This window comes from Sinocyclocheilus rhinocerous, unplaced genomic scaffold, assembly GCF_001515625.1.
Source record: "Sinocyclocheilus rhinocerous isolate Xijiao unplaced genomic scaffold, SAMN03320098_v1.1 scaffold69, whole genome shotgun sequence".
Classification (NCBI taxonomy): domain Eukaryota; kingdom Metazoa; phylum Chordata; class Actinopteri; order Cypriniformes; family Cyprinidae; genus Sinocyclocheilus; species Sinocyclocheilus rhinocerous.
The window spans coordinates 193,950-203,317 of record NW_015667272.1 but is presented as its reverse complement, the minus strand read 5'-3'; positions in this window follow the sequence as shown (position 1 = coordinate 203,317).

Genomic DNA, 9,368 nt, shown 5'->3' with positions numbered 1-9,368 from the left:
CGGCTTCGAGTATGAATGAAACATACACTGCACGGAATGTTTAGCGCTCCGTGAATGTTCATCTCGCCTTATTCTGGGTCCGAATAAAACATCAGATCATGCACAGACTATCCTGTCTCTTTGAATTTAAATCTATATTTATTCACACCGGCTCTTGAAAACCTCTATGCGAACACACTTGCCCGAAAAAGTGCGGGGGACGAATTTACGTGATATTAAAAGTGGGGGGGACATGTGCCCCGCGTCCCCCGCGTAATCTACGCCCCTGGTTGAACCCCTGATGTCACATGGAGTATTTTACCGATGTCCTTGCTACGTTTCTGTGCGTTGATCGTGATAGTATCCTTGCTGTCTATGGAAGGATCAGAGAGCTCTCAGATTTGATCAAAAATATCTTAATTTGTGTTCCGAAGATGAACGGAGGTCTTATGGGTTTGGAGCGACATGAGGGTGAGTAATTAATGACAGAATTAAAATTTTTGGGTGAACTATCCCTTTAACAGGTTAAGCTGGTTTAGCTGGTTGTCAACCTGGCCTCCCAGACCAAACCACCTGAATGGTGCACAAAACCTCTCTAAACCCAGCCAACAGGTCAATCTGAACAGGCTAAACCAGCTTAAGCTATTTTAATATGCTTTTTTTCAGCAGGATAGACTAGTTATGGCAGCTACCCTAATAGGCCAACTTTAACCAAAGTAAGTTGATGGCCATCTTGGTTTCAGGTCAAGAACAGCCTCTGTTTACATAAATGGTAAAGGACTATTATATGCAGTCTCATAAATTTAGTCTCTTTTGCTCAAATCAGGCAAAAATATAGATAGGCAGACAGACAGACAGACAGACAGACAGATAGATAGATAGATAGATAGATAGATAGTTAAATTTCATCCGATCATTTGGTTTATACAGGTTTTTTGGGTTGCGATCAGTTGTAGAGTAGGTTAGTGTTAGATGTTACAATTGTGTTCATGAGTGTGAAGCTAAAGGTGAGTCTCAGGTTGCACATGAAGCTGTAGATGCTTCGACAGGGTTGGAGGCTTCCGGGAAGGTTCTTCGGGCACGTTGTGGGCGTTCATGATGTATCAGTGAGGTTGTGGTGGGTAAACATGGTACTGGACTCTTTAGTGGATGGTGAGGTAGAGTTAATCAGGCTGCTGTGGAGTGGGAGGTCAGGCTACCGAGCAGACCTGTCACAGTGGGAGAATCCTAGAATCTTATCACCGCCACACAGACATGCAACCGCGCTGATCTGCTCACCCTCACGGCCAACACGCGCATGCCCTTCCCCCAGCCCCACGCTCGCTTCCTCGCGACGGCCTGAGCCAAGACAACAGCGACAGCCAGCAGAGCCCAATAACCCTGCTGGACCGCTTTGCTGGAGACGTTCAGCGCTACATACAAGCAAACAAGAACGGGCAGAATATCAAAGCCTAATGCATAATCGGTAATTGATTCCAAGATCACTAATGTAAATTAGATCATTTCATGTCCATAACATTTTCTAACACCTCAGAAGGTGCTATATCTAAGATTTTATTTACTAGTGGCACCAAAGGAGGAAATCAGACTACAAATTGCTTGCTTTTAGTTATCTCTTCATTTAATTTGGGATAAACAAAAGTATATTAACTAAACCTAACATATAACTATTATTTTCTTTAACAATATATTAAAAATCATTATTAGTAAAATTATTAGTAAAATCATTATTAGTATTATTAGTATTCTTTTTCATGGCGATGAAACTGTCCTGATATTATAAATGGAAAATGGCTCATTTTATGAATTAATAAAAAAAAAGAAAAAAAAAAAGAAGTATTTCATTTATGTTTCATAGGAAATTCCAAAATTTATTTCCCAATTCCTACAACTTAATGATATTATGAATAAATAATTTGTCAATTACTTTGAACATATTTACTGAAAGAAGTGATTTTATGTGTACAAATATCTAAAACATTAAAATCAAGATACATTTACTTGAGAAGCAAAATTATACAAGCTATTACATCTTGTTTTCTGAAGAAAAAAAAAATCTAAATTAAGTGAGTTCATACTTAAAAAATAAATAAATAAAATTTACCACTGACATAAGAAAAATAATAATTATGTTTATTTTTCTTACCCCATTGGCAGATTTATATATTCTTGTTTCCTCAAAAAAAAAAATTCTCCCCAGAAACCCATAGTTAATATCTAATGTAATTTTGCTTCTCAAGTAAATGTTTCTCAATTTAAGAATGTTTTGATATTTGGGTAACACTTTTAGTATAGGGACCAATTCTGAAAAAATACAGAGTAAAACTCCCTTTTTGAAGATTACAACCAATAAAAGTTTGAAAATTTGGCACGTAGCAACTAAATCTTATTTACCCAAACATTATCCAAGCTAACAAAAAATTGAATCTGACCACTCTGATCAGGAACTGGGATACTGATTACTTTATAACTGAATTACGGTGTGGATCTCAGCAGCGACCTTGCCTGACTTTTCTCCTCAGGGTGTGGAAGAGCGAGAGGAAGAGGGAGAAGAGGAGAGGCTCCAGCGCTGTGGGAGGCAGAGTGCCTGAGGGCCCGGGCCTGTGGCTGAGGGTGAGGCGTGAATGAGCAAACCCAATGAGCTGCTGCAGTGGAGGAAGACACGTCACCATCGCTGCGGAGATCTCCATGTTAACAGACCCCACAACTGTACATAACAATACACCTCAAAACCATAACACACAATATCTGCAAGCTGTTTCATAAATTGGCGAGTTTCTCCTTGAAACACTGCACCAGAATATGTTCACGTCTGGTGAGCTGACAGATGTCCCCTCAGACAGGTACCTGTCTCGTAAACAATGACAGGTGGGCATTGTTTTATTACAGTACATGCATGAGGCATGTATTGCCTAGGGTGCATATGGTAGATATATATAGGTACATCCTATAAGGGCACATGACACTCTAGTGTATGAACTTCCAATAAAATAAGATTGACACATTTCTACCCACCTCCTGCTCTGTAGGGAATACTATGATATACCAGAAATATAAAGTCATTGCAGTGAAGTGCAATGCAAGGCAATTAATCTACTTTAGCTTTTTTAATGGGATTGTTTAAAATTTTGTCATCATTTACTCTCTTGTTCCAAACTGTATCACTTTTTTTTCTTCTACATCGTTTCCATTTGCTGAATGAAAAATAAACACTGCTCTTCTCCATAAAGAAAGCATACGGCGATCAGAAGCTGTCAAGCTAAATAAAAATAAAATAAAAATCATTAAAATAATTATAATTGTGTATGTGTGTGTGTACATATATACTAACTATTTTAACATGATAGCCATTAATGCTAATAAATTTATGAACAGTTTATGATTAAATGCAAAATTTGATAGTGTATGGTGAATGTAATGGTGAATGTTTATTATTGTTAATATATTTATAATGCATTTTTTGCATATTATTGACTTAAGCAGACAAAAATATAAAACAAATATAAAAATATCAATCTAGATTACACACAAATTAAATTTGTAAAACCACTAGCAAGACAACAGCAATATAAGATAAATCTGAAAAAAAATTCAATCTCTCTCACTCTCTCTTTCCCTGTCACTTTCCAACTCTTATTTTTTTCTTTCTCAAGCGTAGAGCTTGCATTAACAGAATCTCGGATAAATGCAACTTGAGAATCTCAGTTAAATAAATGGTACCTCTCACGCGCTCACACTCTCCCACCATCAGCCCCCCCAGCACACTCACACAATCACACACACACGTACACACAAACGCACACCCGCAGAAACAGATTAAGCTCAAATCAATGGCTGGAGCTGAAGCGGAGGAGAGATTTCACCCTGGCTTCTCGTTAAGGCCTGGCTGAGGCGCGGAGGCTCGGGGGAGTGTTATTACCAGGGTGATGGTTGATAAGACGCTCGTTCCTCCACGCCGCGTCCCGCGGGACAGATACATCACGCAGCCATGGAAACCGTAAGGCTAGGTGTTATGCTATAATTGGGCCGGTGCTTTTAACAGCACAGCCACACAGCCAGGTATGCCAGCGTCTTCAAATGAGAAATTATACCATGGTGTGTGGAGGAAGAGGAAGAGGGAGCGAGAGAGTGAGCGAGCGGAAACGTAAAAGCCTTGGACTTTCACCTTTTCTAATACGCAGCTTCTTTCTTTATTTCGCTCTCTTTCTGTCTCTCTCTCTGCGTCTGTACCTCTCCATATATAGCCTAGATAGAGTTTTTTTTTAGCAGCTGGGATGCATTTATAGGAAGGGAGTGGAATGTTTTACGCTCCAATCAATGAGATTAAGACATAAAAATATTTTTAAATGAGTTTAAAATCGGTAAAAGTCATCTTAAAAGCAATATTAACACTATGGAGGTGTTCAGTCATCATGACGTCAATTTGTAGGCCAACTCAGTAGGCTGGAGTCAACATCTAGTGTGACATTGGCTGTGTCCGAAAGCTTATAGGCAGCTTGCCTCGCTGTTCTATCAGGCAATGACTTTGCAGGCATATCCCGACACTGATTTCGGACAGACTTCTGAGGCAGCATACTTGTCTAATGATCTACAAAAAATACAGAGAGCTTTGTTGATAACTAAGCCAATATTTAATTAATACTATACTAATTTCTTGTTAGAGATGAAAGTAAAAGTTGAAAATTGTTCAAAAACATACATTTACACTCAAACTGACCACCAACTTTCAGATGCTATTTTATTTTTTAGCTCAACTGTCATGAGTTGTGTCCCAAATCATGCACTATACACTATGCACTTATTCTAGTCACTATGTACTCAACTGTCTAGTGTAGAAATTATCTAGGGTTATTTTGTCATCCAGCAATGTAGCCCCTCCCCTCTAGTAGCCTACGTGATTAAAGCTGTGACAGTTGAGTGCATGAAATATCCCAAATTCCACACTTTTGGAATTTTGAGTGTGAACACACTAATCACACTATACTAAAAACGGACATAGAATAGTGCATAAGTACGCAAAGTTGGATGCACCACTGGAATTAACCGCACAGCCTTGTGGGATATCATAGGCAGGGAAGGATGCATCTATGTTGTGATCAGATCTCAGTAGACGGTATGACATGCCTTGTTGCCTTGCTACCTTTATATGCTACCTGTGGAGGCAGCATTTTTCAGCTTTCAGACACAGCCATTGATCGCCGAAGGAGGCCAAAAAAGTGTTGTGTGTGTTATTTTTACATTTCTTAATTTATTTGTTTTAATGCGTACTTGAAATAATGAAAATATGAAAACACTATGTCCTGCTTTCAAGGATTTAAGATATGCTTAATGAATTAAGTGTAATTAAGCTGGCAACTGTTATAGTCAGTATGTTGCAATTTGTTAGCAACTTATGTTTTTAAAGGACGAAACAGTTTCAGAATTCACGGCCACAGTTTGAGCCAGATGCCTCAGCTGCTCTCCACCAACTGTGCAAACTAAAGGCATGACAGGAAATGATGTCACAGCTTTAACACTCATTAGCTTAGAACAACTATATTGTTGTTTTGTTTTAAAATGTATATAAACATACATGAATACAGTACACAAATATTAATTAAACAGAGGTAATCCTTAATTATATTAGTAATAATTAAATTAGAACTTTGCAAAAATGCAGATATTTGCATTGTCATTAACAAATAACATGATATTTTTTTTCAGAAATATGTGCTATCGCATAATTAATGCTTTTCATTAAACTTTAAATTAAATAAATTTATTCTAATAATAGAGCAATAATATGTATTTTTTTAAATAAAGAAAATGTAGCCTTTTAATGTAGGCGCTTATACCTACGCAGGTTAACCAACTAACACAATAAAACATACATTGAACACACACACACACCATCTCCTGCATTCGGTGTTGTTTACATAGACTTTGAAAGCTCCAGGAGGGACTTGCAGGGGATGAGCAGAGAAGTAGGTGCAGGGTGCAGAAAAAGACGAGAGCAGAAGAGAGGAGAGGGGGAAGAGTTTCGACGGGCAGCCTCTCGCTCTGCAGGCGCTGTTGATTACGATCAATTTCCCTCGTATCGACGCACGCTCTGGCCCTGAGCGCTAGTCCCTCCTGCTTTTTACATGCTACGTGCTTTGTGTACCATGACACTTCTCTCTCTTCCTCCTCACTCTCTCTTTCTTTCTTTCTCACCCTTCTTTGCCTTCAGTTCTTTCCATCACAGCCTTTGGAGCGAGACGCACCTATGACTCATACCGAATGTGAGGCTAGGAGGTCTCTTAGGACAGCAAAGTGTGAGCAGCGCAATTAAAAACAAACAAACAAACAACAGCAGCCTGCCTCGAACAAGGCTTTTCCTGTTTTCCGAAATAAGTGCTAGGTTGTTGGGTGCAGCTCGGCAGCTGTTGGGATGCTGGGCTGGTGTTGTCGGATTGGAGGCCATACGCAAGCAGACGGACGGCGGATAGCCGTAATGGAAGGGAAAAAAGTGCTCTTCTGCAAGAGTGAGACCGCAGGCAGGCAGAGTGCAAGAGGGCGCACCCCTCATCGCTCTATCTCTCCGCTCTTGGCAGCCTCCATCCAAATTAATTGCATCTCCGAGAGAACGGGAGAACGAGAGAGAGAGAGAGGGCGAGCAAGATGGCCCTACCGCTAGGCTGGTATTGCTGTGAGGGAATCATTTAAAATTCTACCTCCCGTGTGGTTCCTGGTTTCCAGTTTAATGACCCCCACCCCTCTTGCTTTTACTATCGGCACCCCTCCCTCTGTTTCTTTCCGTCTTTCTGCTCGCAGCCTTCACCTCCCTAGTTGCCTCGTTCCCTCATCCATTCTCTCTCTCACTCTCAGGCGTCTACGGAGGACTCTCCCCCCCAATGCCGATGGCTGCCGCAGTTCCACGTAACGCCCCGCTTGGCAATTACCAATCCGACATCCTTTCCGTTGCCCCAGGGATTGCATCTCTACACCTGTTGTCACAGGCGACAAACGAAACCTTTCGCTGATTTCTGAGAGCCACGTGACCAGCGCACCAACGTGTTCGAGCAAGGTGGAAGCACAAAATCAACTTGATTTCTTTCCAGAACGATTTGAATCAAGCAGTGTCGAGGACGGAGAGGACATTGGGGGGTTTCTATATCAGGACGCCCCGTGAACACCCATTGACATTTACACAGAGTTTGGCAACTGCGTGACTCACCTGTGACTAGAAGGTATAGCGTGGAAGACGACAGGAAAATAGGAGACAAGAAGAGAAAGAGACCTAGAAGCAGGGGGAGATGGGAACGGGGAGGTTGTACGCTTTGGGTCGTGGCCCACCTTGACAGTCACTGGGGTCTGGGACCATCTGGCCTGCGTGTGTGCAAGCGTGTGTATGTACGTGTCCTGCCAGGTCTCTGGGCTCCTGTCACCTGCATCAGTGGAGGATAGCAGGAAGGAAGTGCTCTCATTCAGCCAAAAGAGAAAGCGGGTACCGAGCGCCAACCAATAAGACTAAGGACGCAAGCCGTCGCATACAAAGGCAAAGCCTCAATAGCACACATATACAAGGTTAGCATGACTCTGTGCTCCAGTGTGTGTGTGTACGAGGTTGTTTTCTATTTCATTCTGGTTGGGTGCGGTATGTTCTGGCTCCCCTGGTCTCTCCCCTGTTTGGTCAATAGCAACGCACAGGCTGCGGATCGATGTGGGGTCAATAGCTCTCAGACACCTGCCTCTTTGTGCCCGTGCTGATTTAGCTAGAGTTCGGGCCTCTTTCTTCCAAACTAGTTTTTTCTTTATGAGCGTCTCACTTAAATACGTCGGCAGCCTGAAATTAGAGACGCGGCAGTAAATCTGTGACGTCCGGAGCACCGTTCGTTCCTTTCTGCCGTCTCTCTCTCTCTCTCTCTCTCTCTCTCTCTCTCTCTCGCCAAACACACCATAAAAGCTCTGAAAGCATTGACTGCTGCCTGAATCTCCTTGCATCACAACACAAACTCTAACTTACCTCCCTTGTGATTGTGTGTGTGCGTGTGTGAGAGAGAGAGAGAGAGAGGTAGGGATTGTGTAAGTACTGTTTGGAGTTAAGGGTAAGTTGAACAGATATATTCGCAAGAGCTTATCTCTCATCTGTTTCTACTCTCCTTTCCTCACCTTTCCACACATCTGCGTCCAGGCCAAAGTTCTGCTCCACCACAGACCTGAGAGTCTGCTTTCACCGTTGGCTTATATTTCATAGCTATGTTGTTGTGGACCGCATGGATCAATGGTAAGGGCATGTGTTTATGTTACAAGGGAGTCAGACAGTGAATCATTGATTGCAATGAAGGTAAATAAAATGCATGCATGGAGAACCTATAAATATATGTAGGATAGTTTTGCAAGTTTTTCAATTCACCACTGAAAACACCAGGTCGGATGAGTTATGGGTTTCTAGGGTGATTGGTTCTGGTCTAGTTGGTGTTAACCTGGTTGGTAAAGCTGGTATACCTTGTTAATAGAGCTAGTTACAGTAAGTAGCCTAGCGGAGACAAAAGCATCCCATGAATCTTTGCAAAAAGGGACATTTTTGCATTTATTCTTAAGGTGCGATGAATCACTTTGAGGTGATGGAGGGTGTTTGCATTAGCATGCTAGCAATTGATCCAAATGCTGATTGATCTGTAAATATCACACTTATTGGTCTACGGCCATTTTGTGTCTGAGGTTACAACACCCTCTTCTTTATCTCTCTGACACACAAATACACACATGCACAGGCTATTTGAAACACATAAAGAGACCTAAGTGTCCTCGTCCCGCGCGTCAATGTTCCAGATCTCGCTTCCCCTCCAAAGCTAGCGTCGTGATGGAGAGGCTCCTAGCGAGCGGAGCAGCATTATGGTAATTGTCATTATCGAGGCTGGAGCGGATGCGTGACTGACGCCATTAGAGAGAGTGCAATTACAGTAGGGTTTGGCGACCTTGCTGACTGGAGGAGGTCAGGGCTTCTCATTAGAGCGGCGTGGAAGGCAGCCCAGTGTCTCCAGCCTGCCAATCAATACCAGCGCTCCCCTGGCCTGAACTAATCACAGACCTGCCGCCCAGACCCACCCTCTCAAAGAGAGCCCAGGATGAGGAACGTTGATGATGTGATATATACACACACACACACACATTGATGTTCACAGCTAAACCTGCGTGTATAGATCTGGTCAAAGAATCTGAGCGTCAGTTCTGATTTTCAAGGCTGGGCGTCGCTTGATATTTGACACTGATCCATCCCTGAAACTGGAGCGCGTTATCTGAGATTGGTCACACAACATGTCTGCAATGCACCTGAGCTAAATTGTGAATATTGCTCAGATTGCAAAAAACTATCTATCTATCTATCTATCTGTCTGTCTGTCTGTCTGTCATTTTTCTTTCTTTCT